This window comes from Rhinatrema bivittatum, chromosome 5, assembly GCF_901001135.1.
Source record: "Rhinatrema bivittatum chromosome 5, aRhiBiv1.1, whole genome shotgun sequence".
NCBI classification, from domain to species: domain Eukaryota; kingdom Metazoa; phylum Chordata; class Amphibia; order Gymnophiona; family Rhinatrematidae; genus Rhinatrema; species Rhinatrema bivittatum.
Genome location: NC_042619.1, coordinates 352,394,126 through 352,419,866, shown reverse-complemented (window position 1 = coordinate 352,419,866; position 25,741 = coordinate 352,394,126). Strand labels below are relative to the sequence as shown.

General features: G+C 44.6%; 1 protein-coding gene across 1 annotated transcript in view; it reads right to left on the bottom strand.

Moving 5' to 3' along the window:
• RASA3 (RAS p21 protein activator 3) overlaps positions 1-25,741 on the bottom strand; it is a 353,769-nt gene that overhangs the window by 91,012 nt on the left and 237,016 nt on the right. The window lies entirely within an intron of this gene.

The window sequence follows — 25,741 nt, the reverse complement described above, 5'->3', positions numbered from 1 at the left end:
CCCTTGAGAGTGTGTGTTTCCATGGGCGTGCACACACGAGAATACAGAAGGACTGTATGTTTGGAAACAGGATGCTGGGCTTGATGGACCCTTGGTCTGTCCCAGCATGGCAATTTCTTATGTTCTTATGTTCATGTGCGTGCACACACACGAGAATATAGAAGGATGTATATGTTTGGAGACAGGATGCTGGGCTCCATGGACGTTGATCTGGATCCAGCATGGCACTTCTTAATGCACAACGGGGGAAGCTAATATAACCTCAACACAAGACATGTCTGGAAGTACAAGATCCCCCTCCCCTCTTCAACCAGAGTTTTGTATTTTGTTTAGGAGAAAGAAAAAAAAAAAAAAGACAAGCTCTCACAGTGAGCCACTGACTTCTGGAGTAACTGGTCAATGGCTTATCCAAATACAGTAATGCATGCAATACTCTTGAGACAACTTAAACCACAATTAGTTTTCTTTCTATATAATCTTCAGTCATGTATTGTATTCAGGGCCGGTGCAAGGGGATTTGGCGCCCTAGGCGAGCCTTCTCCCTTGCGCCCCCGCCCCCCCCGGTCTCGGCCCCGACCCTTACCTCATTTTCGATCACGCCCGCTGACTGGGGTTTTCTGGGTCGCAAGCAGGTTGGGCACTGCTTGCGGCCTGCCAAACTCCACTCCTCTTTGCCACCACTTGCGGCTCCATATGGCTGGCACCCAGTGGCGTACCAAGGGTCTCCGGTGCCCGGGGGCCAATGCATGTGTGCCTCTCCAGCATCCCCCCTTAATCCTTCTTGTACTAATGCTTAAGGTCACAGAAAATCAGTGGCGTCTCTAGACAGAAGAATTGGGGGGGGGGGGGGGGCGCCAAAATGACATTTTTTCATCTCACCCACCTCTATAGCATGGATCCTGCTTTAAAAATTGGTTATTAAAAAAAAGTGTTAATAAAAAAGTCCAAAGGGTCCTCTGCGTTATTTTAAAAAGCTGGCCAGTTTCACACTATAAAATTATGTTGATAGCCTCAGTCAACTGATTCTATGTGGCTATGAGAGTGAAGTCAGGAATATATAGGAAGGAACAGAATGTCAATATAAATCCTGTACCTCCAGTTCTGTAACTCTGTGCATCCACTGAAATTCCCCCAAACAATGGAGCTTGGATGTTTCCCTTACAGCTCATCATACTGAAAGATATTTTCAAATTCTGGTGTCACTTCACAGTAACAGCAGCACAAACAGCTTCCACTGCCAGGCACATTGTGAACTTAACACAAAACCTCGCAAAAAAGACACTCAAAATCTATACTGCAATCCCATCATAACATAACAGTAATAACACCAAGGACTCGAACAACAATAACCCTACCTGTGAATAAGCAAGGGTAAATATTACAGTGGGTCCTAGAATACCAATACTCCACCTACTGAGGAAACAAAACAAACCCAATTGCTATAGATCCCTATGCTAGCAGAATCTCTCATCATGGTCACACACACAGAGCAGAGACAGACCCTCACCAAATACAGAATACAAAATAAAGGAGCACAAATTAGAAAAAACTGAAATGGAAACCCCAAGAAGCCAGACTCTGTGTATTAACAATGGAAAAACAGAACCACCATTCTTCATAAAACAAATAAAATCAAGAAACATAAAGCATCAGTTATAATAGTAAAACCATACTAATAAAATAATATTTTAAAACTACTGATAAATAGAATTTCTATTAATTAAAATCATATACATTTTTTACAATTTCCTAAAACCAATAAAATATTTCAAAACAACACATATATCAAATAACACACAATAATTAAAACTAATAAGGATTTTAAAAAGCCCCTGCTGTCCATACATGGGAGCTCTTGATTGAGGTTATCCTCTCTCTCTCACACATACTCACATGTCCATTCTCTCTCACACATACACTGTCACATACATACACATTCATGCTCTTATACCCAACCATAACCTCTCGCTCTCACAGACACTGACACACTCAGGCTCTAAGGCACTCTCTCCCCCTCCACACACCCCCCCCCCAAACTCTTACTCCCCTGGATTTTCTCATACACACTCATGCTCTCACTGGCTCCCTCACATACACACAAACACACACTCCCAGGCAAGCTTCCAATCGTTCTCACACAAACACACACACACACACACAGGCAAGCTCCCAGTCATTCTCACACTGACCCCCAGGCGGGCTCCCATTCATTTTCACACCACTCCCTCCCCATCCCCCAGGCATGCACACATTCATTCTCACACCCAGACCCCCAGGCAGGCACCAATTTATTCTCACACACACACACACATACAGCACAAACAGGCAGGCATCTATTCTCACACATACAAACCCCAGGAAGACACCCATTCATTCTCATACACAGACACACCCTCAGGCAGGCACCCATGCATTCACACACATACACCCCCAGGCAGACTCCCATTCATACACATGCACACACTAAAGGCAGAGACCCCCCTCTCTTTCTTTTGCCAGCAACCTCGGAGCCTCTCTCATTCCTCTGCTGCCACTGTCACTGCTGCCGCGTGGCTATTGCGGAGGTGCTGATTGCTACTATTGGCACTGAAGCCCATTCTGCTGCCTCCTCTGTGCAGGCCTCATGGTACATTGTGAGATCCGCATAGAGAAAGTGCTACTCTTGCACATTCCCAAAGATTACATGTTCCAATCAGTAAAAAATAATTTATTTTTTTTTACATTTGCTGTCTGATCTTAGTTTTCTAATCAGTTGGTCACAGGCTTTTTTTTTTTTCCCACCTTCCCTTTCTTATTTTTTTGCCAATTCCTTTATAACATATTTCTTTTCTCTCCATCTGTCTTCTTCCCTCAAACACACAGTCAGGTTCTCATTCTCACATGCTTTCTCTCTCTCTCACACACACACATACACAGGCACTCACTCTCACATGCTCTCTCTCATACAATCATGTATACACCGTCTCTCTCTTGCACATGCTGTCTGACTCTGGCACACAGGCTCTCTCTCACTCCCACATGCTGTCTTGCTCAAGCACAGGCTCTCATTGTCACATGCTCTCTCTCATACAATCATTCATACACACAGTCTCTCACTGGCACATGCTGTCTGACTCTGGCACACAGGCTCTCTCTCACTCCCACATGCTGTCTTGCTCAAGCACAGGCTCTCACTGTCACATGCTGTCTCTCTCACACACACACAGAGGCTCTCACATGCTGTCTCTGCAAACATTCAGGTCCTCACTCCCACACACAGTCTCTCAACTCATCTCATACACGCACACATACACACTGTACAAACCCTCAGTCTCTCTCTCACCTCTGGGCCTCCTCTTCACGGCCGCTGCAGGATGGGCTCTGCAGCGGCCCCGGACTTCTCGAGCCGCGCTGCTCCTCTTCTGTACGTGGCTGATGCTCCTCCTCTTTCCTGCCCGCGCGGCTCCGGCAACATTTTTCTTCCGGGGCCGCGCAGGCAGGAAGGAGGAGAAGCTCCTGCATTGGCTGATGATCCTCCTCCTTCCTGCCCGCACGGCTCCGGCAACATTTTTCTTCCGGGGCCGCGCGGGCAGGAAGGAGCTGGAGCACCAGCATGTTTAGACGCGATTGTTTTCTTCCGGCTGTGGTGACTTGAGCTCCACCACGGCCCCGCCGATCTTCTTGCTGTGTGTATTCGGCACACAGCATAGCAGTAGTTCACCGCTCAGCCGCTATTGGGATGACGTCCACCGGCGGCCATTGGCCATCAGCGGCTCGGCGCCCCCTAATGCTCAGCGCCCTAGGCGATCGCCTAGTTCGCCTAGTGCTTCCGCCGGCCCTGATTGTATTCTTTCTTGAAACAAAATAGCAAAAATTATATCCTATTTAACCAAAGGTTTGGGTGTTTCTGAATACAGTTGCTGCATAAAAAAGGCATTTCTAACTATCTTGATTCCTAAAATCCATGAGCTGTACACAATTCCTTTTGTTGGACCGACATTTGGTACACGGGCTTTCAGATCTCTACAAAGGGTCCTTCACCAGACAGATATAGGCCTCATACAATAAAGCATTTATTCAGCATACACTGGCACTCAGAGAGCCAGGGTCCCTCTGGTTCTGAGCAGCAGTCCATCGCTAACCCCCTGACCTTAGCCAAATTATAAAAGGTAATTACTGTCAAGACGTATTAATTCAAGACTGGTGGCAACAACTTATAGAACGAAGCTTTCCTTTGAGACGGAGCTCACACAGAGTTGGGAGACAAATCGCCTGTAAGAAGTAATGCGAGTGGTTAAGCGCCTTTTCCGAATCGCCAATCAAAGCGATAGCTGCTCAGAAGTGCTCAATCGTGTTTCTACAAAAGACATAGCGGGTGTACGTGGTACTAGACAAGAATACCATGTTCCTGCCTCAAAGCGTTGACAAGTTTTAGCACAAGGAGGCGGAGAAAGTGTTGTAAACCCCCCCCCCCCCCAAAAAAAAAAACCCAAAACCAAACTCATCACAACATTCCTACTAGTCCCTCTGCAATATCACTAAATGCTGAACAGACCCAAGCCTGATCCACTGGTAACCACCCTGCCAATATTTTTTGGTTGTTTCTCACTCAGTTTGCTTCTAACCTAGCTTACCACTTTATAGGACCTTGTTTATATATCTAGGTAATCACTTTCTCAGCGTTTTATCTAATAAAGGGATTCCCAACCTTTTTCTGGGAGCGCGGAATCCTTTTCAACCTCCAGAATTCCCATGGACACCCCCCACATGCTTCCTTTCATTTACACCTGCAGTTAGACGCCACGTATAGAAAAGTTTATTAATGCAATAAATAAATAATTACATGCACGCGATGCTCATTCATAACATATAAAACATTAAATGATTTCTGAAATAAATGGAACAAATATAATTGCAAGGCACAGCCATAAATGTGCAAGAATGTACTTGTATTCAATAACAGTGGATCTGGAGCAACTGGGGGGCGGGGGAATGGACTGGTAAAGAGAGACTGGCAAGAAAGCGTGGTGGAGGGAAAGTGTGAGGGATTGGTGAGGAGAGACTGATGGAAGGAGAGACTGGTCGAAATGTACCAAGAGAGAGACAAACTGGTGGGGATGGACTAGTGAAGGGAGATTAGATGGGTGGAGGGGGGGGGGGGCGAGAGAAAGGTTGGTGGGGATGGACTGTGGAGAGGAGAGAGAGGCTTGCAGGATGGAGAGGTGGAGGGAGAGGAGGGGGATCTGGTTGGGTTTGGACTGTGGAGCAGAGACAGAGAGTGAGAGATTGGTGGGGGAAGGAGGAAAGTTTGAGACAGGCCTTCATCACTAAACGGGAGATACGGAGAGAGGTTTGGTGCATACATCACTCCCAACCCCCCCCCCCAAACATACTATTTATTATTATTATTATTATTATAAAGAAAATAATCTGTGCCAGGGATCTTGGTGGGGGCCCACTGGCTCTCTCCGCATCTTCCTGTTACCAAATTCCACCCATGCAGAGATAGGACACCCCCATTATTTTTGCCTCATTGTCACAAAGTGCTGGGCATGCATGTCAGTGACATCTCTAGACGGAAGATCACGTTCATTCTCACTCACCCATTCACATGCTCACGTTCGTTCTCACTCATACACACATGGTCCCTCACACACTCTCTCTCTCTCTCTCTCACATACATATGGTCTCTCTCTCATCACACATGCTTTCACAGCCACACATGCTCTCTCTCTCTTGCACACATGCTCTGTCATCCACATATGATCTCACAGACCACACAGTCCTCTCTCTCATTCATACCGGCTCTCAAACCCTCACTCTGGCCTTTTCTTCTTTATTTCCTGGAGTCTGCAAGGGGGTGTGTGGTGTCCCCTGGCCTCCTCCTGTCTCGTGCTGCCAGCTGGTTTGGGATGCAGTGGTGGCAGCCCCGCAGCATTTATCAGTCTTCAGCAGTTGGTGGGATGGGTGTGCCAGTGGCCTGTCAAGCCACCTTCCATCTTCAGCCACCGGCAGTCCTGCTGCCTCTTTCTGTATTCTTTGGCTAAGCTGCACAGGTGGCCTATCGAGCTTCTCCTTTTGCAGCATGGGCTTTCTTATCTGCACGTTTCCCCATGGACCCCCTGTTATAGTCTGATGGACCCCTAGGAGTCCATCAGGTTGGGAAACGCTGCTCTAATACATGCTGATCCTTATCAAGACTTGAATACAGGAAAACGGAGACACCCTGAAAACCACTGGAGGTATTTTACTTCTAAAGAGTATATCGTATCACATAATTAAGGACGTGCATGCATTTGAAACAAAACAGGAAAGCAACCTGCTTACCATAATCAGTGTTTTCCATAGATAGCAGGATGAATTAGCCATTACATGTGGGGGATGTCATCATCCAGCAGCACTGAACGGACTCATCAAGCTACTACAGCTTTGAGCTCTACGGAGCATGTGCGGGAGTTCCCGCATGGGTACTGCCTTGTGAGTGTTGCCTCGTGAGTCTCCTCAGTCCATATCAAAGCTAATCTAGCTATGTAGTCTACTCTCCAGGGATGTGGGTGAGTATATACCATGACTAATTCATCCTATCTACAAAAAAAACCAAAACCTTTACGGTAAGCAAACTTGCTTTTCCATTGATAAGCAGGCTGAATTAGCCATTACATGGGTTGAGTGAGGCATTTACTTAGTAAACAAACCAGCCTTCACCATGGAGTGTGACTATTGCAAGACCAGACTGCAAATCTGCTTGCCCAAATTTACTGTCAGTCCTGGTCATCATAAAGATAGTAGTGTCAGCTTTTCAGATTTATTCAATAGATACTTCTCGAAGATACGCAACAGAAGCAGACATGGCTGTCATGTGATGAGACTTCACAGAGTTTGTGATTTGCAGTCCTGCTAAGATGCAGCAGTGATGCATGCTCTCACACAGCCAGACAAGGTACACTTGGCAAGCTTTACTCCAAGTCGCTTGTGATCATATGAGACAAACAGTTGGAAAGTTTGATATGAATAGTTTGCTTCTTGTAATGTACTAAGGCCCTTTTGTAGTCCAGAGTATGCAGGGCTTTTTTGCACTCATGTATGTGGGGCCTGGGAAAGAAGGTAAGCAACATGATGGCTTGACATGAAAAGCTGAAACAACCTTTGGGAGAAATTTTGGGCGAGTATGGAGAACCACACTGTTGTAGAAGAACTGCATGTTCAGATGATAAATTGACGAGACCTTGGAGTTCACTTCTAGCTGAAGTCACTGCAACGACCAACACCTCCTTAACATGTCAAGTATTTTAGAGAAGCTGACTAATAGTTCAAAAGGAGGCTTCATTAGTTGAGAAAGAATTACACTCAGGTTCCACAGAACAGGTAGTTTTTGTATTGGGGGTTTAACATGCCATAGATCTTTCATGAAGCGAGATATCAGCAGATGAGTAGAATCAATTTACTGTCCACTTAAGCATGGTAAGCTGTAATAGGGTTGACATGCACACATACAGAAGAGGTGGTGAGGCTTTAGTCAGAAAGGTGGAGCAAGTATTTCAGCAGATGCTTAGGCTTGCAGGAAAATGCATCCAAAGCATTTTGTTGACACCATTTGGAGTTCCTGTGCTTCCTAGAGGAGACAACTATTGAGAAATTACTATTTACCTGATAATTTCTTTAGGACAGTCAGATGAATCCAGAAAAAGTGGGTTATGCACTCCTACTAGTAGATGGAGATGAAGCAAGCTGACGTCACGGTATATGTACCCCTGCAGTGACCTCAGCCCGCCAGTATTCTCTTCAAAAGCAACTGTGGACACACTAGCAAAAAAAATTGATTAAAAACAGTAACCATGTGAATACTCAGCCAACAAACACTGAGCTCAGAGACTAGGGACTGGAGTAACACTTACCAGTAATCCCTGTAACACATAAGCACACAGAAGGATCATTATGCAATCATTCGGCAGCCAAGGGAAGGAAGCTGGATTCATCTGACTGTCCTAAAGAAAAGGAAATTATCAGGTAAGTAGTAATTTCTCATTTATTAGCATCCAGTCAGATGAACCCAGGGGTCAGTTCCCAGATGTATGGGAGGACTGCTGGAAAATTATATGAGATATGCATACCATTATCTGTCTTGGCCATGTCAGGGCTATGAGGATTAGATGAGGATGGTCCTGAAGAACGTTTTGCACTGTTCTGGTGATAAGCGATATCTGTGAAAAAGCACACACGAGGCTTAGTCCCCAGTTGAGGAGACAAACCATCTTGAGCCAACCTGTAATTGCTTGGTAGAATCAAGAAAAATTGATTTAGTTTTGTGTTCTGTTGTGATGTGAACAGGTCCACATTTGGTAGACCCCATAAGCTGAGATGTTCATCTGCTACTCACTGCTTTAGAGACCAATCGTGTGGTTAAAACACACTCAGTCAATCCACCAGCACATCTATCATTGTGCTCAACTGATTTGACAACAGCTCTCTTGAAAAGTCCAGAGACCTTGTGTCCAAAGAGTTACGGATATGCGCTCCTCTGCTGGAGGCATCTGTCACCAGAACTACTTTATAGGGGAGTGATCGAAGAGGAGCTCCTTCCTTGAGAAATCATGGGTGTAACTATCACTGCAACACTTGTTTCATAGTTGTGATTTGCACTGGAGACAATAGCAGTTGAATTAGTTGATCCCATTGGGAACATAGACCCCCAATGGATGTAATGGATGTGGAGATGGGTCAACAAAACCACATGTCCGCTTTCATATGACCAAGAACCACTAGCAGTCTCCTTGCAGATGACTGAGAAGACTAGAGCAGGTTGCGGATGAGAGGCAACATGGTGTTCCATTCGGTAATGAGGCAGGAATGCTCTTTTCTGCCTTCACGAATGATGCCTCAGACAGAAAAGAACAATGCATATTTTAGAGAACCAGATGGTTCTCAGTCACCAAAACTAATTGGGAACAAAGCCAAGGTGTTGATTTAGAACATCTGTGTGTCATACACATTGCATTTTTTTAAATTTGAGTAGCCATTGTTTCTCTGGGTTTTTTTTTGTTTTGTTTTTTTAACATATGACGTGAATACCCAATATTTAGGGAAATCTATTATCTGGAATGGCCTTGTCCTCACCATTCCAGATAAATGATGCTTTACTATATTCTTGGAAAGCATGAGAAACGAGCAGATAAAAAATATGGCATTATCTCATCTCATCTGGGACGCCTTAGATCATGTTGCTCTGGGATATGGTATAAATAGCTCCAGACTGTAGAATTCTTAAAGATTATGAATGCTGGAGTTGCAATATTCACTGGACTAGGTAAGTGAAAACCATATAAGTAAATATAGTGAAATGTAAGGAGTAAAATGCAAGCATTTTAATGTGCTATGTGATCTCTTGATGTTTGTATAGCAGCCAACTCTGCCTAAAATGGACAAAGATGAAATCTTGGAGGAGACGAGGCATTTTTTTTGCAAGTCACCCAATGGCTTCTCAGCATGGTTTTTCTAAACTTATGGGTTTGAGTTGCAGAGGGTGGGGGCAAGGGAGTGGTGGGGGGGAAACGTGAGTTCGAATAAACTACAAGTTACAGAGGGCCAATATCATCCTGGTACCAAGAACCCCCACAATAAGTGTTTTCAATGAAATCATTACCTTAAAACTTGCTCTGATGTGAAGTGTGGTCCTAGGGGAGTCTCAAAACCTGCTGAGAGAGAACCAGGCAGCTGTTTGCGAGAGCCCTAACGCTACTTGGCTCCTGCTGTGCATCAAAAGCTGCAGTGCCATATCACTGACAAAACATTCATTTGCTGCATAACACAATGATTCTGGCAAACAAAATTAACTCAAGTGGATCTACAGGCTACAGCTTCGTTTTTATAACCTCTCCAGGGCCCAGCCTAGTTAAGTCCTGCACTTAAAGACTGGCTCGAGGAGATTTCCTCAGCTGACAACACCTCTCTTTCCCAAATCTTATCATCATCTTCAATCACCTGCAGCAAAACTGTAGTTGGCTCTTGAGGCATTGGTACATATAGCAAATAATTTATTTATTTATTTGAAGAGTTTTATATACCGTCATTCGGAAACGTTAAAATAACGCCATCATAATTGTCTAAAAAGGAGTACAATATTGTGCTCCAGTCCTCTTTGGAGGATTTGCTTGATTCCCGGATAATCTTTAATTCCTACTGTCAAGAGTTCATTAACTAAATCAAAGATACAGTATGTGAGAGAGGCCATTCCTCTTTTTAATTCAATTTTTGAGCTTAAAAAGTCTATTAATTTGTCACCAACTTTACTATCCCATTGATTCCAAGACAATGGTTCACAGTGGTTAATGAGCATTTTAAAACATAAATGGCAACATCCTGGCCATCTATAAAATCCAGATGTCGGCACAAAATAATGAATTAAATAAACTAACATCCTAAAAGTGGCTGGCATTCATAAAATCAAACCAAAGTCCAACAGGATCAAAAATAATTCTCACATCATCAGTCAAAAGACTGCAAATGTTGCTGGGCCAAAAATCATTATCCTGTTGAATAAAAACAACTTTGCCCAAAAGCAAAGCGAAATAGCCAGGTTTTAATGGCCTTATGAAAAGACAGATACAGTTCCCATTAGATGCTAGTCCTGAGGCATTGAATTTCTTTGTTTCTTCTGGCTCTGAGCCTACTGCTCACTACTGCCACCATCCTCCCCAGGGCTCTCTCTCCTGTGCCTCCCTCCCCTATATATCCTCCTACCCTCTCTCTCACTCTAGCACTGTCCTTGCACACACACTTGTCACCAGAGGCGGTTCTATAACGAGGCAAGGTGAGGCTGTGGCAAAATTTTTGAGAGGCAAAAAGCGCCCTCCAAAATGCTGGGTGGCCGCCTCACCTTGCTGCCAGATTACATAATTTAGCTAAATATCAGCAGGGCTCCCAAATCGTTGCTGGCAACTGAAAAACATAGGCCCCGCAGGTGGGAGGAGGAGATCAGGGCTCGCACCGACATGAAGCCCATCCCAACAGCGACAGGGGAAGGAGATCGGGCCTTGTGCTGTCAGCGGAACCTATCCCACAAGCGACAGTAGAGCAGACCTTGCGTTGCCGGCAAAGCCTATCACTCCTGTGCGGTTTTGGGAAGAATGTTGGCAATGTGATGGTCTGATTAAGGTGAAAAGCCAAAACCACCTTGGGTAAAAATGAGGGATGTGTTTGTAAGGTGACCTTATCATGATGAAACTACAGATACAGGGTGTAGTGAACCAGTGCCTGTAACTCGCTGAGCCTTCTAGCTGAGGTTACTGCCACCAAGAAGAGCACCTCCATGTGAGATACCTCATGACTGGTGTCCAGTAGCTCGAAGGGAGGAAGCATGAGCTGTTCCAGCACTAGGTTAAGGTCCCACGGAACAGGCGGTTTCATAAGAATATAAGAAGATGCCATACTGGGTCAGACCAAGGGTCCATCTAGCCCAGCATCCTGTTTCCAACAGTGGCCAATCCAGGCCATAAGAACCTGGCAAGTACCCAAAAACCAAGTCTATCACATGCTACTGATGCTAGTAATAGCAGTGGCTATTTTCTAAGTCAACTTAATTAATAACAGGTAATGGACTTCTCCAAGAACTTATCCAATCCTTTTTTAAGCCCAGCTACACTAACTGCACTGACCACATACCTGGCAACAAATTCCAGAGTTCAATTGTGCATAGAGTGAAAAAGAACCTTCTCCGATCAGTTCTAAATGTACCACATGCCAATCTCATGGAGTACCCCCTAGTCCCTCCATCATCTGAAAGAGTAAATAACCGATTCACATTTACCCATTCTAGACCTCTCATGATTTTAAACACCTCAGGGTTGCCCAGGGGAATTGGCAGGGCGATGAAGAGTTGAATTAGACAGGCATACCACGGTTTTCTGGGCCAAGCTGGAGCAATTAGAATGAGGTCTTCCATGTCCACAATACACTTCTGTACCGTCCTGGAGATTAGCAGGATCGGAGGGTAAGCATAGAGAAGCCCTCCATCCACGGTATGAGGAAGGCAGCCTGTGCAAATCACTCCCTGCTGGGATAGATTGAGCAGAAGCTCTTCATCTTCCTGTTGCATTCTGTAGCAAAGGGGTCTATGCATGGAAGAACCCATGTTGCAAATAGGTTTGCCATGTTCTAGTGAAGCTCCCATTCATGCGGCTGGAATATTTTGCTCAATTTGCTACACCTGGAAGATATGTCACTTGGAGAGAGATGGAGCATTCCTCTACCCACTCCAGGATGTGGACCGCTTTCCTGCATAACATTCAGGAACTAGACCCTCCTTTATGTAGAACATGGCCACCTGATTGTCTGTGTGAATCATGATATTCTGCCCCCTCAGGAGATTCCAAAACGTGCATAGGGCATTCTTTATCGCCCTGATCTCTAAGAGGTTTATCTGCTGCCTTCATTCCCATATGGACCAGAGCCCCTGCGTCTGTATGTGTTCCAAGTGGGCTCCCCACCTTTTGGTTGAGGCGTTCGTGGTAAGAACCACTTGACAGGCCAGTGGGGGCAGAATGGTGTGCCAATGGTAAGAACCACAGGGTGCAACCACCACGCAAGATCCAGTTGCATAGCTGGGGTCAGACATTCTTCTGGAAAGCAGTTGGGAGAATTGAATCTACTGCACCTTCAGCCTCCACTGCAGGCGGCATATGTGCAAGCGAGTCTGTGGCACAGAAGGGCGGCATATGTGCAAGCGAGTCTGTGGCACAGAAGGGAGGGGTGAGCCCGCTCACCCCTCCCTTCTGTGAGCCAACAGTGAACCGGGAAATTAAGAGAAAAAAAGAGACAAGAGGGCTCAGAAAAAGAGACAAGAGGGCTCAGAAACCTTAGTGCGCTCCTTGGAGCGTCCCAGAGCAAGAGCCATTACCCACCCTTATCCATCCATCCAGCGATCACACATCCACCCATCCAGTCTCCAGCAGCACTCATCCAGCGGCACTCATCCAGTCTCCAGCGGCACTCATCCAGTCCCCAGAGGCACTCAACCAGCAGCACTCATCCAGTCTCCTGCAGCACTCATCCAGTCCCCAGAGGCACTCAACCAGCAGCACTCATCCAGTCTCCTGCAGCACTCATCCAGTCCCCAGAGGCACTCATCCAGTCTCCTGCAGCACTCATCCAGTCTCCTGCAGCACTCATCCAGTCCCCAGAGGCACTCAACCAGCAGCACTCATCCAGTCTCCTGCAGCACTCATCCAGTCTCCAGAGGCACTCATCCAGCAGCACTCATCCAGTCCCCAGAGGCACTCAACCAGCAGCACTCATCCAGTCTCCTGCAACACTCATCCAGTCTCCTGCAGCACTCATCCAGCAGCACTCATCCAGTCCCCAGAGGCACTCATCCAGCAGCACTCATCCAGTCCCCAGAGGCACTCATCCAGCAGCACTCATCCAGTCTCCTGCGGCACGCATCCAGTCTCCTGCGGCACGCATCCAGTCTCCAGAGGCACGTATCCAGTCTCTAGCAGCACTCATCCAGGCTACAGAAGCACACATCCAGTCTCTAGCAGCACATCCAAGCTCCGGTAGCACTCATCCAACACCGATCCAACCTGAACAATAATGTACTACCGACCACGCACCTACAAATCACTCATCCCAATCATGATTTCCCCCACTACACAGTTACTAGGCCTCACCCTATTCACCATAATCCTATTCAACGCCCAATCTCTCACCAACAAAACTCTTATACTCAACGACATACTGCAGGACACAACCCCAGACGTTTGCGCCATAACATAACTATCCAACTACCTAGAGGACCACAGTATTCTGTCCCCAAACCAATATGGTTTTCGCAAAGCCGCAAGCACCGAAACGCTACTAATTTCAATCATGGACTACCTACTCTCTGGTATTGATAAAGGCCAAGCATATTTTCTAATCCTCCTTGACTTCTCGGCGGCCTTTGACACCGTCAACCACGCCCTTCTTCTAAAACAGCTGGCAAACATTGGTTTAACAGGTGCCACACTAAACTGGTTCAAAACATTTCTAGAAAACAGAGGATACAGAGTCAAAATTCATAATAAAGAATCCCAATACCACCCTTCTAATAGAGGAGTGCCGCAAGGATCATCACTTTCACCCACCCTTTTCAATGTCTACCTGCTACCACTCTGCCAACTACTAACAAAATTAAGCCTGAAACATTTCCTTTTTGCAGACGACGTACAGATCGTAATCCCTATAAAAGAATCAATCTCAAAAACAATGGAATACTGGGACAGTTGCCTATTAGAAATTAAACTTCTCCTCAACAGTCTAAACCTTGTACTCAATGCTTCGAAAACAGAATTCCTGCTCATATCACCGGAAAACAATAACACACATTCTAAACCACCCACACTCCTTCAAACAACCCACGTAAGAGACTTAGGAGCCATCCTAGACAATCGTCTCAACCTCAAAACATTCATTAACCAAACCACCAAAGATTGCTTCTACAAATTACATATCCTGAAAAGAATAAAACCGCTGTTTCACACTCAGGACTTCAGAACAATCTTGCAAGCAATAATCTTTTCCAAACTAGATTATTGCAACTCATTACTATTAGGCCTCCCAGCTTCTTACACCAAACCTTTACAAATGGTTCAGAACTCTGCAGCCAGAGTCCTTACAAATTCCAGGAAAATTGACCACATTTCACCTATTCTCAAAAACCTCCATTGGCTTCCGATCCACTATAGAATCATGTACAAAACCATTAACATCATATACAAAACTATCAACCAACACACGCAACTTGACCTACAAATACCACTTAAAAAATTCACCTCCGCCAGGCCTATCAGGGAACACTACAAAGAGTCACTCCAAATTCCAAAGGCCAAAACCTACCAACATAAATCCTTGAGTCTCAGAGCCTTCTCATCAGCAGGTCCAGCTCTCTGGAACTCGATCCCACCTGATTTGAGACAAGAGCCATGCTCTTTAACATTTAGGAAAAGACTAAAAACTTGGCTTTTCAAAAAAGCATTTCCAAGCCTTGAATAAAACCTCCTCTCACTAGCACTAACTCGTATGCAATAATGGAATGTAAACACGAATCAACCAACCTCAAACCCTCTCTCACTAATTCCTGCTGAATATTTATCATACTATTACCATTCACAACTGTCATATTTATTCATTTGATTACCTATGTACCGTTTCATAGTCTTATTTTTTCACTTGCTATTCTAATGTATCAATAGGCTGAAATGTAAATATTGTGCTGTTCAATTTCTCCCCTTCCATCCCAAGTTTATTTTCCTTGTTTTTTGTAACTTTCCCTCTCCCTTTTTCTGATTCACTGTATTTAAAGTTCAAGGTTCTTATTGAAAATATTGTTTTTTACGTTACGTTATGCTTTACACTCCTTGTTATTTGTAAACCGGGTTGATGTGATGCCTATCATGAAACTCGGTATAACAAAAACAATCAATAAATAAATAAATAAATAAATAAATAAATATATATTGCTGCAGCCATGTGGCCCAGCAGGGTCAGGATCTGGTGGGCTGAGATGATTGCACAATCTCTCAATTTGGAAGGCCAGGTGCAAAATGTGTGGGCCCTGTCTGCCAGCAAGAATGCTCTTCCCAGCACAGTACTTATCCAGGCTCCGATAAACTGTAGGCTTATCGTGGGTTGGAGGCTGGATTTTTTGTAGTTGATGAAGAAACATAGACCCTCCAGACAACAAATTGTCGTTTCCAAGCAGCTCTGAAGAAAGGATGGTTTCGTCACAACTATCAACCAATCATCCAGGTAAGAGAGTAGTTGACTTCTTTTCCATCTGAGATGGACCATTCTCACAAACACTTTGTGAAGATCCTTCGGGCGGATGATAGTCCAAAGGGAAGAACGTTGTATTGGTAATGGTGCGTGTTGACTTGAAAATAAAGGTAGCAGCAGGAGGAGCGGTGCATTGGGATGTGACAGTATGCATCCTTGAGATCTAGTGAGCACATCCAATCGGGTTGTAAGAATCAATTTGAAAGAGGTCTTTCCGCAGAAATTTGTTGAGAGCCCGCAGGTCCAGGATTTGGTGGAGTCCCCCCCCCTCAAACTTCTTGGGTATGAGGAAGTATTGGGAATATAATCCCTTGTTCTGCCGGTGGTGAAGTACCTGCTGAATCGCTCGATGATGTAGCAGGTTGCAGACTTCCTCCTGCTGCAGGTGCCCTGTTTAAGCGGGACTGATGGGGATGCACCAGATGCAAAAGAATTGGGTTGTTTTTGAAGTTCAGTGAGTAACCGTCCCTGAAGATAATCAGTACCCAATGATCCAAGGTAATCGCTGTCCAATAATGGTAGAAAACCAATATTCTGCCTCTCACCAGTGGCGGTAGAGGTGGCCCAGTCATTCCTAAAACCCTGATGGAGTTTTGGTTTGTTGCTTTGCAGTGGACCCTGTGCTGACGCTGGCCCCGTTGTCTGTTTCGGGGTTGCTGCTGATGCTCGACTGCAGCATGCTCAGCTGGAAGGTCAGCAGATGATAGGCTGGGTACGGCCTGTAAGGGCACCACTGGTAAAAACTCCTTCTGAAGCTTGGGTAGTGCTTATGGTCTGAGGGCTGTTGGTCCGTGGGTGACGCTAGCGATAGGACTGCTATAGTCTGCTACTTCAATTGGGAGACCATTTCCCGCAGCTTGTCTTCAAACAAGTTATTGCCCTTACACGGGAGGTCCACTAGGTTTTCATGCATGTCCTCCCAAATGGCGCTGGCATGCAACCATGCCATTCTTCGGGCCGTTATGGCCCCTGCTGAAGCAGTTTTTGACTTTTTTTTTTTTTTTAAGCTACATCAAGGTGGTTTTTTGTTTTTGTTCTTTTTTAATTTGATACAAAATGTCAATGCTAAAACCACATTTTCATGTTCTGATCACAAAATAAGAAGTTTCACCCAGAAGTAAAGGAGCCTATTTTTGGATACACGTGTGCATGGTCTGCCTGTATGTGTATGTGTGTGTGTATCCACAAAAAATCCCCATCCCTATTAAAAATCTTCATGTTTCCCCTGACATGTTCTGAAAATCTGATGCGACACACACACACACACACCCCTCTCATAAGCCTTCTTTCCTCTCATAAGCAGGCTAAAACACCATGGTGGTTAGGGATTTCTAACCAGAGAGTTAAAAACAATACAGTGCACCCTCTATGTTTGACTTTGAGCTGGCAAGCAATGTGTTTACAAGAAACGTAAACGGAGGACTCTGTTAGGGATTAGAGAAGTAATGTGCTGGCGGAGGGAACTGGATGCTCTCAGGAGACCCTTTTTAAATTCTCAGAGTGGAGCAGAGCTGGCCAGCCTCCCTTGATAAGAAAGTTATGGTGACAACAGTCCCTTGATAAGAAATTCATAGCGGGCGCCAAAAAGTTTCAAAGACAGTGCTGGAGAGCTGGAACCACTCTGTGCAGGTTTAAGGGTGAAACTCTTATTAGGGTTCAGGCTTCTCTAGGCAAATGTCATGACTCGCCCTCTCGTGACCCAAGGTGAGTGGAGAATAAAACATCATACAGATCTTATGCACGCTGCACTATACGCTCACAGTCTTCACTGTCAATTAAGCCTCAGGGTTCATATTAGAAAATATGTACTAATCAGTGAAGAAACTTTTCAAGTCTGTTTTGGAAGAAGGGTTGTCAACTGGCTCCAGATTTACTCAACAGGGTTTATTCCGCCCCTGGCTTACTCCACTGCATCCAGGGACTTGTGGCTTTGCTTTTCTTACGGAAAGCAATAGGGAAATCTGGATTATGTCCCTATGTGCATTGGGGTAAATTCAGGATTGGAGACATTTTGGCAGGCGGATTTTGAAACAGTTGGCAACTCTATTTGGAAAGCTAGATGGCTTCCTAAAATGTTCTTGCATGCAGTAGATCAATGGTTCTCAACGGATGTGTCACAAGGTTCTGGGAGGTGTGTCGTAGGGCCAGCAGGAGGCTGCTGTCTCATCAGCGTGGGTGGGAGTCCCTTATTGGGCCTGACAAGATGCTGCTTTCATTTCCTTCTCCTCTTTCTGGCCCAGTGGGAGGCTGTTTTTTCCTTCACCCAGTTCATAGCAAGACATAACCAACTCCAACTCTTCTGGGCCCAATGGGACACCAAAATTATATTCCCCACTGGGCCTGGAAGTGATTTGATTGATTTATATTCGGCTTTTCAGGCACTTCAAAGCAGATTACATGCAGGTACTGTGGGGGTGGAAGAAAGGAGGCTGGAGATGCTGGGCAGGGAGAGGTGGAAGAGAGAGGGAATGGGGGCTGAGTTGGAAGGGGTGGGGTCATGGATAGCTCAGCAGGGAAGAGGTGGTCTGGAATGCTGGAGCAGAGATGTGAAGGGATGACTGAATGAGTAATTGGGAGAAGTGAGAAATGATGGGGCATGAAGGAGGAGTGACAGGGTGCAAAACCCATAATATATCAGTTTTGGGAATGTGCATTTCTTCTATCTATACCCCTGACTAGTGTCACCAAGTAGTATGCCAGAGATTTCTGGAGGGCTCCAGCTCTCCAGGGCCAGTAGAGGAGATTGGCGATGAGGGTTCCTGCTCTCTAAGGGGTCATCTAAAGAAGAGAGTTCTGCCACTGCAGGGCTTGTTCGTTTTGCAAGGAACCTTCCTGTTCAAGAAGAGGTGACAAAAGGGGGGGGATGTGAGATTTGGTACATGAGAGATGTAATGGTGTGAGAAGGTACTAATAGGAGGTACATTCCCTTTAAAGGGGAATGGGTTTGAGGAAAGGGTATTTAAAGAAGCTTCTCCAGGCATCTTAAGAGGCTTTAAGAGAGAGAGAGAGAGAGAGAGAGAAGTCTGAGGAGGTTTTGGGAGTGTAAGGGAAGTGTTAAATCTTGAGAAATCTACAGCCATCCCGAGGGAGGGCCATTAAAGTCAAAGAGTATTTTCCTTGCTGGGGAAGCTCCAGAAAAGAAGTTATTGGATCGCGTTGCCCTGAAGGCCTCGATGTTAAGTTCCCTTTTCAAAGAAAGTTATCTGAAGAGGGGATGTCCATTGCCTTTGTTTAGCTGGAAACCGTATCCTGTGTCTTAACCGGAGAGTTCTAGTCAGAAGAGGTTTTTTGTTTATGGAAATTACAACAAACTTTTCTTATTTGGAGCCAAAGAACTGCTGTGGACATTGGCTTTCTTTAGAGTGGTAAGCCTTCCCCCCCGTTGGGCCTCCCAGAGACTCTCTGGTCTCCGCTGGTGATCCCTGGAGGATTCTGATTGATCCCGGAGCCGCAGGATAACAAAACCACCTCCGCAGCCCCTTCGTACTGTGCTTAGTGTGGGAGGAAATGCATTTCTCTTTCTACTTCTCCAGTTTCGATTTGCAGGCAGAGTGGCTTTTTTTTTGGGGGTGTCTTCATTCAAGTTTTTGCCTCCACACTTGTAATTTGTGGTCTTTTATTTTGTATTGGGTGAAGATCAGTTCTGTGCACGTGACCAAGGTAAGGTATTTTACTAACATGTAGGCCTTTGTATCCGTTCATTTTATTTTTATTTAATATATATTTTCTGCTATTTCAGGCACGTCAGTCTTATTTTGTTGTGTTTTCTCAATAAATCATGCTTTGGTAGTGCACTGCTGCCTTTTTATAGGTAGGGCTATTCAGTGATGGATTTAGGGTTTTAGCGCCCCCAGGCACTGTTGGTGCTGTCGCTCCCTGTCATCCCCTCCTTCTCCCCCCCCCCCCCATCCCCCCCAACAATGTTGGACAATAGAAGGCAGAAGGTCTAAGGCACAGTCGTCCCCCCCCTGGTTTCCTGGGGTAGCTCAGGGGTAGATCCTGTGGTAAAAATTTAAAAATTCTGCAGCAAACTGGCAAACGTTTTCATCTTTTTTTTTTTATTACATTATGAAATATAATTTAAATCTTCAACTAGACTGCTGCTCCCCCCCAGATTTCTGCTGCCCTAGGCACAGGTCTAGTGTGCCTATTGATAAATCCATGCCTGGGGTTACTGCTGTTTGAGCCCCCGTAGTTAGTGCTGCTATGGTATGGCGGATTTGCTACATACGTGCTGAATTTTTTTTTTTCTTTTTTCAGTTTTGTGTTTTACAATGCACCTGGGTAGCAGAGGGAGTTTGTGTTGCCGTGACTGAGATGACACCAGAATCAGAATATCTTTTTTGTACGGCGAGTTGTGCAGGGAGATATCCCTAAGTTCTGCTTTGCACCTGTGGTTGCCAGAATCTATATTTACATTTATAGCCCCGTGACTGTCATATGTATTGTTTGTCACACACGTGAGCATCGTATCTGTCAGGTGCGTCCCGACAGAAGAAAAGGTAGAGAACTACTATGGAAAACTCAGATTTTGAAAGGATTCATTCGCGCACACAAAATGTATATGTTCGCTGACCTTTAGTAATTCAGTAGCTGCCACAAAACCACTGACCGTCAAGATTTGCCTACCCTGAAGTCAATACCCCAAAATTATTACTTTTCCAGATGACCTACAGATTCTCCAAGGAAATATTTTAAGGTGTATTTAGTTAACAGAATAAACAGAAATCGTGCAGAAAATCCCAAGATAGCACTCTCAAATGTTCTCAAAGAGACAATCTTTGCAGAAAAATGAAAGGATGATGTGGTTACTACAATGGCTGAAAGGATCATGAAGTCGAGCCAGATGTAGCATGCCAATATACGTTTTTTTTAAAAACCCAGAAATATTTTATGAATATTTCAGATAGCCTATACCAGGCTCTAAACATTTTCAAAGAGACACTTGCACGTGTTTTATCCTCGTTTCAGTTTATAAGAATGAATCGGAAGCTGTAGAAAGAAAGCGAGGGCAATAAATAAGAGAGGTCTATGTCGAGAGACTCAATAGGATTCTTCACTTTCAGAGCAAGGAGCCCTTCAGCTCCCTAACAATGATTTATATTGCTGCCAGTTCACACAGAATGAAGATTCATAACAGGGAAGAGCACTGGGTAAGCACATCACAAATACAGTTCATTAAGAATTATGTATACTCTAAATACATTTTCCTAGCAATCTTTCTAAACAGGCAACAGTGCATATTAATTTAGTAATGAGGAATATTAATGCTACACTAGTGATAATTATCACGGCACTAGCATTGTCACACATTTTTAGATGCTAATGGTTTCACCAAGAAATGTTATTTTCCCTGAAATCTGACGTGCACACACATTGTCAGTTCAAATACTTGTCTGTTTATGTTTCACAAAAAAAAAAAATAAAATTGTGTCCGAGTTTTCAGAACGATAAAAGTAAAAAAAAAAATGCTTCTGGTGACTATTCAGCTCAAAATTTAGAATTTTAAATCCAAATTTCCCACACCATTAAAATGCCACCTCAAAGTGGCGCCTTTTCAAAAATATATTTTATTTATATTACTTTAAAGCAGATTTGCCATCAGGCACTGTAGGTATTTTCCTGTCCCCAAAGGCCTTACGATCTAAACAGGCTGATGTAATAGAGTGCACTCACCTGAATGCACCGCTCCACCTGCACTCGAACACAAATGTTTTACACACGTAAATATTACTGCGGATGCAGGAAGAGGTTGTCTGCGCACAACATGTGCATCCTATTTAGTGCACTCGCATGCAAATTCCATGCAAATGCAGTACATTCAGGCTTAAAGGTGAATTTCAAAAGCCTGGCGCACGCCAAAACCAGGAGATACGCGCACAAGTCGGGCTGGCATGCGCTGAGCAGATTTCAAAAGCCGCCCGCCTCCACTTAAAATTGCATGCACGTGTGCGAGCGTGTAGGCTATTTTTTATAACATGCGCGCATATACACATGCGTGTTATAAAATGGCCGCATCCCTAGGCGTGGGCTGAAGAACGCACGCGTATGTGCACCCACAGTGCCAGTTTAAAAGTTACTATTCCAGATCATAGTAGTGCTGGAAGTTTTACTCCAGGTGATAAGAGGTGGATTAAAATTTCCAGTGCATGTAATGCAAGTGGCAACAGGAAAGCAGGCAAGAACTCGGAAGCACACAGCAGCTTTCCATTGCTGCGTTTTAGGATTTATTTTTTTTTGTTTTGACTCTCCCCATCCCCTCAAAAAATAATGCTTGGCAGCAGCTTTCCCAGCACCAGCCCCCACTGTGCCATACCTTGTCTCTCATACAGTTGCGATTTTTTTTTAAAAATGTCATTCGCCTCTCCGCAGCCTCCTTTTTGTCGGTTCTGCAAGTCTCTCCTCCTCACCTGAGCTTTATCCCCCACCCCGCTCTTAAAGTAACAGCATGCAGGTATAAAAAAATGGATGTTCAGAGGGTGGAGCCAAGATGGCGACCGACTAAGAGGTCGGAGAAGATCTCGCTGTTGCCTTGCACCTATTACCTGCAGTTTCTTCGATTCCCTTGCAATTTCCCTACGCCTCACACAAAACGCAAGGCCAGGCTTCGTGAAAGCTTGCCGGTCGTTTAAAGCTTGGATCCTAAGCAGCCTTCTATAGAGACCTTCTTCGCATCGACGCCGAATGAGTCGGGAGCGAGGGCCGCGGAGGGCGGAGACGCGGAGCGAACGTCTTCCCCCCCCCACGGGCCGACGAGATCTCGCCCACTCTCGGCGCGCCAGAGACTCCGTCCCCCACCCCCAGCGGCTGAGAATAGCTGGTGAGGCTGCGGCGTCAGCCCTCCCCGCCCAGCCCCAAAAGAGCTTGGAGCTCCAAAAGGAGAGGAGCGAAGGGGGATCAAAAGAGCCTGCCTGACAGGAAGACCCTTGGATCCCAAGTTGGAACACATCTACCTTCATTGACGGAGGCCATCAGCCCCGCTACTCTAGCGCTGGATCATACTGGGGGGACACTGATAACGAGGCCGCGAGAAGGTGGGCGGGGGTGAGCTAACATCAGAACTAGGAACTTTTCTTGTTAAACCGGCTAAGATAATGACAGAATCGCTCTGGGGAACATTAGCATGGACTGAAACAGCTATTGTTAACCTACCTAGATCTTTTCCTCGATATGAATAAACGCGGCGTGAATAACGAAGACGGGATTTGCCGCTCAAGGAAATAAAATGCAAGTAGCGGAAGAAAAAAATAAAAGCGGTTGATAAATGCCAGCAGAACTCGATACAACTAGAAAGCATTCAAAGTAAAAAAAAAAATAAATAAATTGAAAATATAGAAAATTCACTACGGAGCCTAAATGTGAGGGTTATTACATTTTCCTATTATTCGTCAGATCTCAGCGACAGATCTGTTTAAGAATTATTTGACTGAGAAATAAAAAATTCCAACTGAAGCGGTTCCTTCAATAACTAAGGCGTACTGTTAACCCCAGAAGTCTATGGAGAAAATTCAAGGAAACGTGGAAAATCAACATCAGCACCAGTTAAATATCACAGATTCGTTGGAATTATCGCAGGAAGATGAGGTTACCAGAAGAGGAGTACTTCTAGTGACTTTTGCATTTGTCAGCGAGAAAAATAACACACTTAGGATGTTTTTTCTGTAACAGAACATTGCTGTTCTATGGTCAAAAAGTGTGGCTGTACCCGGATATTACCAGGGTTACACAAGAAAGAAATTCTTAAATTTGAGATCTGAATCTTTGATATGTTCTAAAATTTACCCTGCACTATCCATGCAAATGTTTTGTTAAATTTCATGATTCTACTTACCTATTTTTTTGAACCGTCACAGTTACGATTCTTTTTGGACTCACACCCCAAGTGACATAATCAGTGCAGTTTGGCAATGAGTAGGCTATCTTAGTTTTACATTTTGCTTAATTTCCTAATATTCGCTCTTAGTATTATTGTATCCATCCCCCCTAGTTTACTTATAATATGGGGATATAAATATAATATTACCTTTGTGAGTAGTGGTGGTGGAGGATGTTTGTATTAGAATATTATTATTTCCTTATTAGACCACCTGTTTTCTCTCGAAATAATTGTGTGTAAAAGTGAAAAGTAATAAAAATAAAATAAAATAAAAAATGGATGTTCAGCCTGTGGCAAACAATTCCAGTCTGCACTTTTTTTTTTTTTTTTTAATTCCTGATGAATTAGAATAGCATTAGCTTGCTGCATCTGAAGTTAAAAAAACCCCAAAACAAACAACCCCCCCCCCCCCCCAAAAACTTCTAATCTGTGCATTAAGAAACTCTTCTGCATCAGCTTGTAAGCTTACACCCGAGGGTAAAGTATCTTGTTCAGGGTCACAAGCAGCGTCAGCAGGATTTGAATCATGACTTCCCTAGTGGGCAGCCTGTTGCTCTAACCCGGCGTGCCATGGAAAAAAGCCACCACTGCCCGGTGCTCAGAACCATGACAGCACCTGGGCCCTGCTCTCAGCACCTCACAGCAATAAGAGACACCAGCAGTGGGACTTCAACACGTAGGAGCTCCTTTCTGAGAACACGAGAAATTAAACATGCCTCTTTCTTCCTAGCTGAGGCATGAGCCCCAGAACATGATAATTAATGGGAAGCACGCAGGGCATGTATTCTGTAGGCAACATTAACTCCATATCTTCCTTTTCCTGAGTCGCCTCGGAGCTCTTCCAGCCTCTGTTCTATCCCCAGGCTGAGTGAAATGGTTCAGGCATGTACTGATCACTGGATGCGAACTCATTCTGAGTGATGGGAGCAGCAGCACTGAGGGAGCTCCGACAACCACATGCAGAAGCAAGTTAACTAACTTAACCAGCTGCCTGCACCACACCGACCTCGCTCTTATACGGAGGAGGTTCTTTTTGCCTCTTCTATTTTAAAATTTGCAAACCACTGATTTGGCTTTCAGTGTTTCCCTACTACTTCTTTTGGCCATAAATAACATAGTAATGACATCAGATAAAGACCAAATGATCCATCCGGTCTGCTTAGCAAGCTGCTTCTGGTTGTAATTGCTGCTCCTTGCCTTAAAAAAAAAAAAAATCATTTGAGAAGGAATAATCTGAATATTATTGGCGTTCCCGAAAATACAGAGGGAAAGTACCCAGTTCACTTCTTTTATGAAATGTATCCCAGGCAATACTCAAACTGAAAGCTAAACATGGCGCAGGTAAGATCGATAGAGTACATAAGGCATTGGCTCCAGTTCCAGCGAGTGGTGGCAGGCCTAGAGAGTTGTACATTCTGTTTCTTCAAAACTTTGCAGATAAACGAAGAATCTTAGATGTGGCGAGAGCCTTGGATATATGATATGATGTTTCAAGGTCACAGGATTTATTTTTTCACAATTTTTCTGTGGATTTGGAACATAAACTGCAAAGCTTTTAGGATGTGAAGGAAGAACGTCAATCATTTTTTGCTTTACCCGGAGAAACTTCGGAATATATCTCTAGGCAGTGCCCTCCTTTTGGGTCCCTTGAAAGTTGCAGAAAAGGTTTGGCAACTGCAGTGGCGGAACTCACATTGTTTTAGACCCTGATCAGATTTTGTTAAACATATCTTTTTTTTTTTTCTTGTGTTTTTAGTTTTTTTTCATGCATTTTTCTTCTACTGGATTGAAGAGGACCCAGTGTTTTGTTTTGGAAACTATGATCTGAGTTTCATCAAGATGCCGTGGAAACTCTCTCTGGTGCTAATTACCAGGAACGCTTTGCGGATCAGTTTCCAGAGTGATGATTTTGACATCGGTGATTTATTTTGTCTGGGACTTCACGTCATTCATTCTGATCCTGCATTCGACTTTGTTATTTTTCTCCATGTTTCTCCTGGGAGGGAGCTGGGGGTCCTGCAAGTTTAAAAATGTGTGCAGAGTTTCTAAGTATGGGTTTTTTTTAGTTTGCTTTTG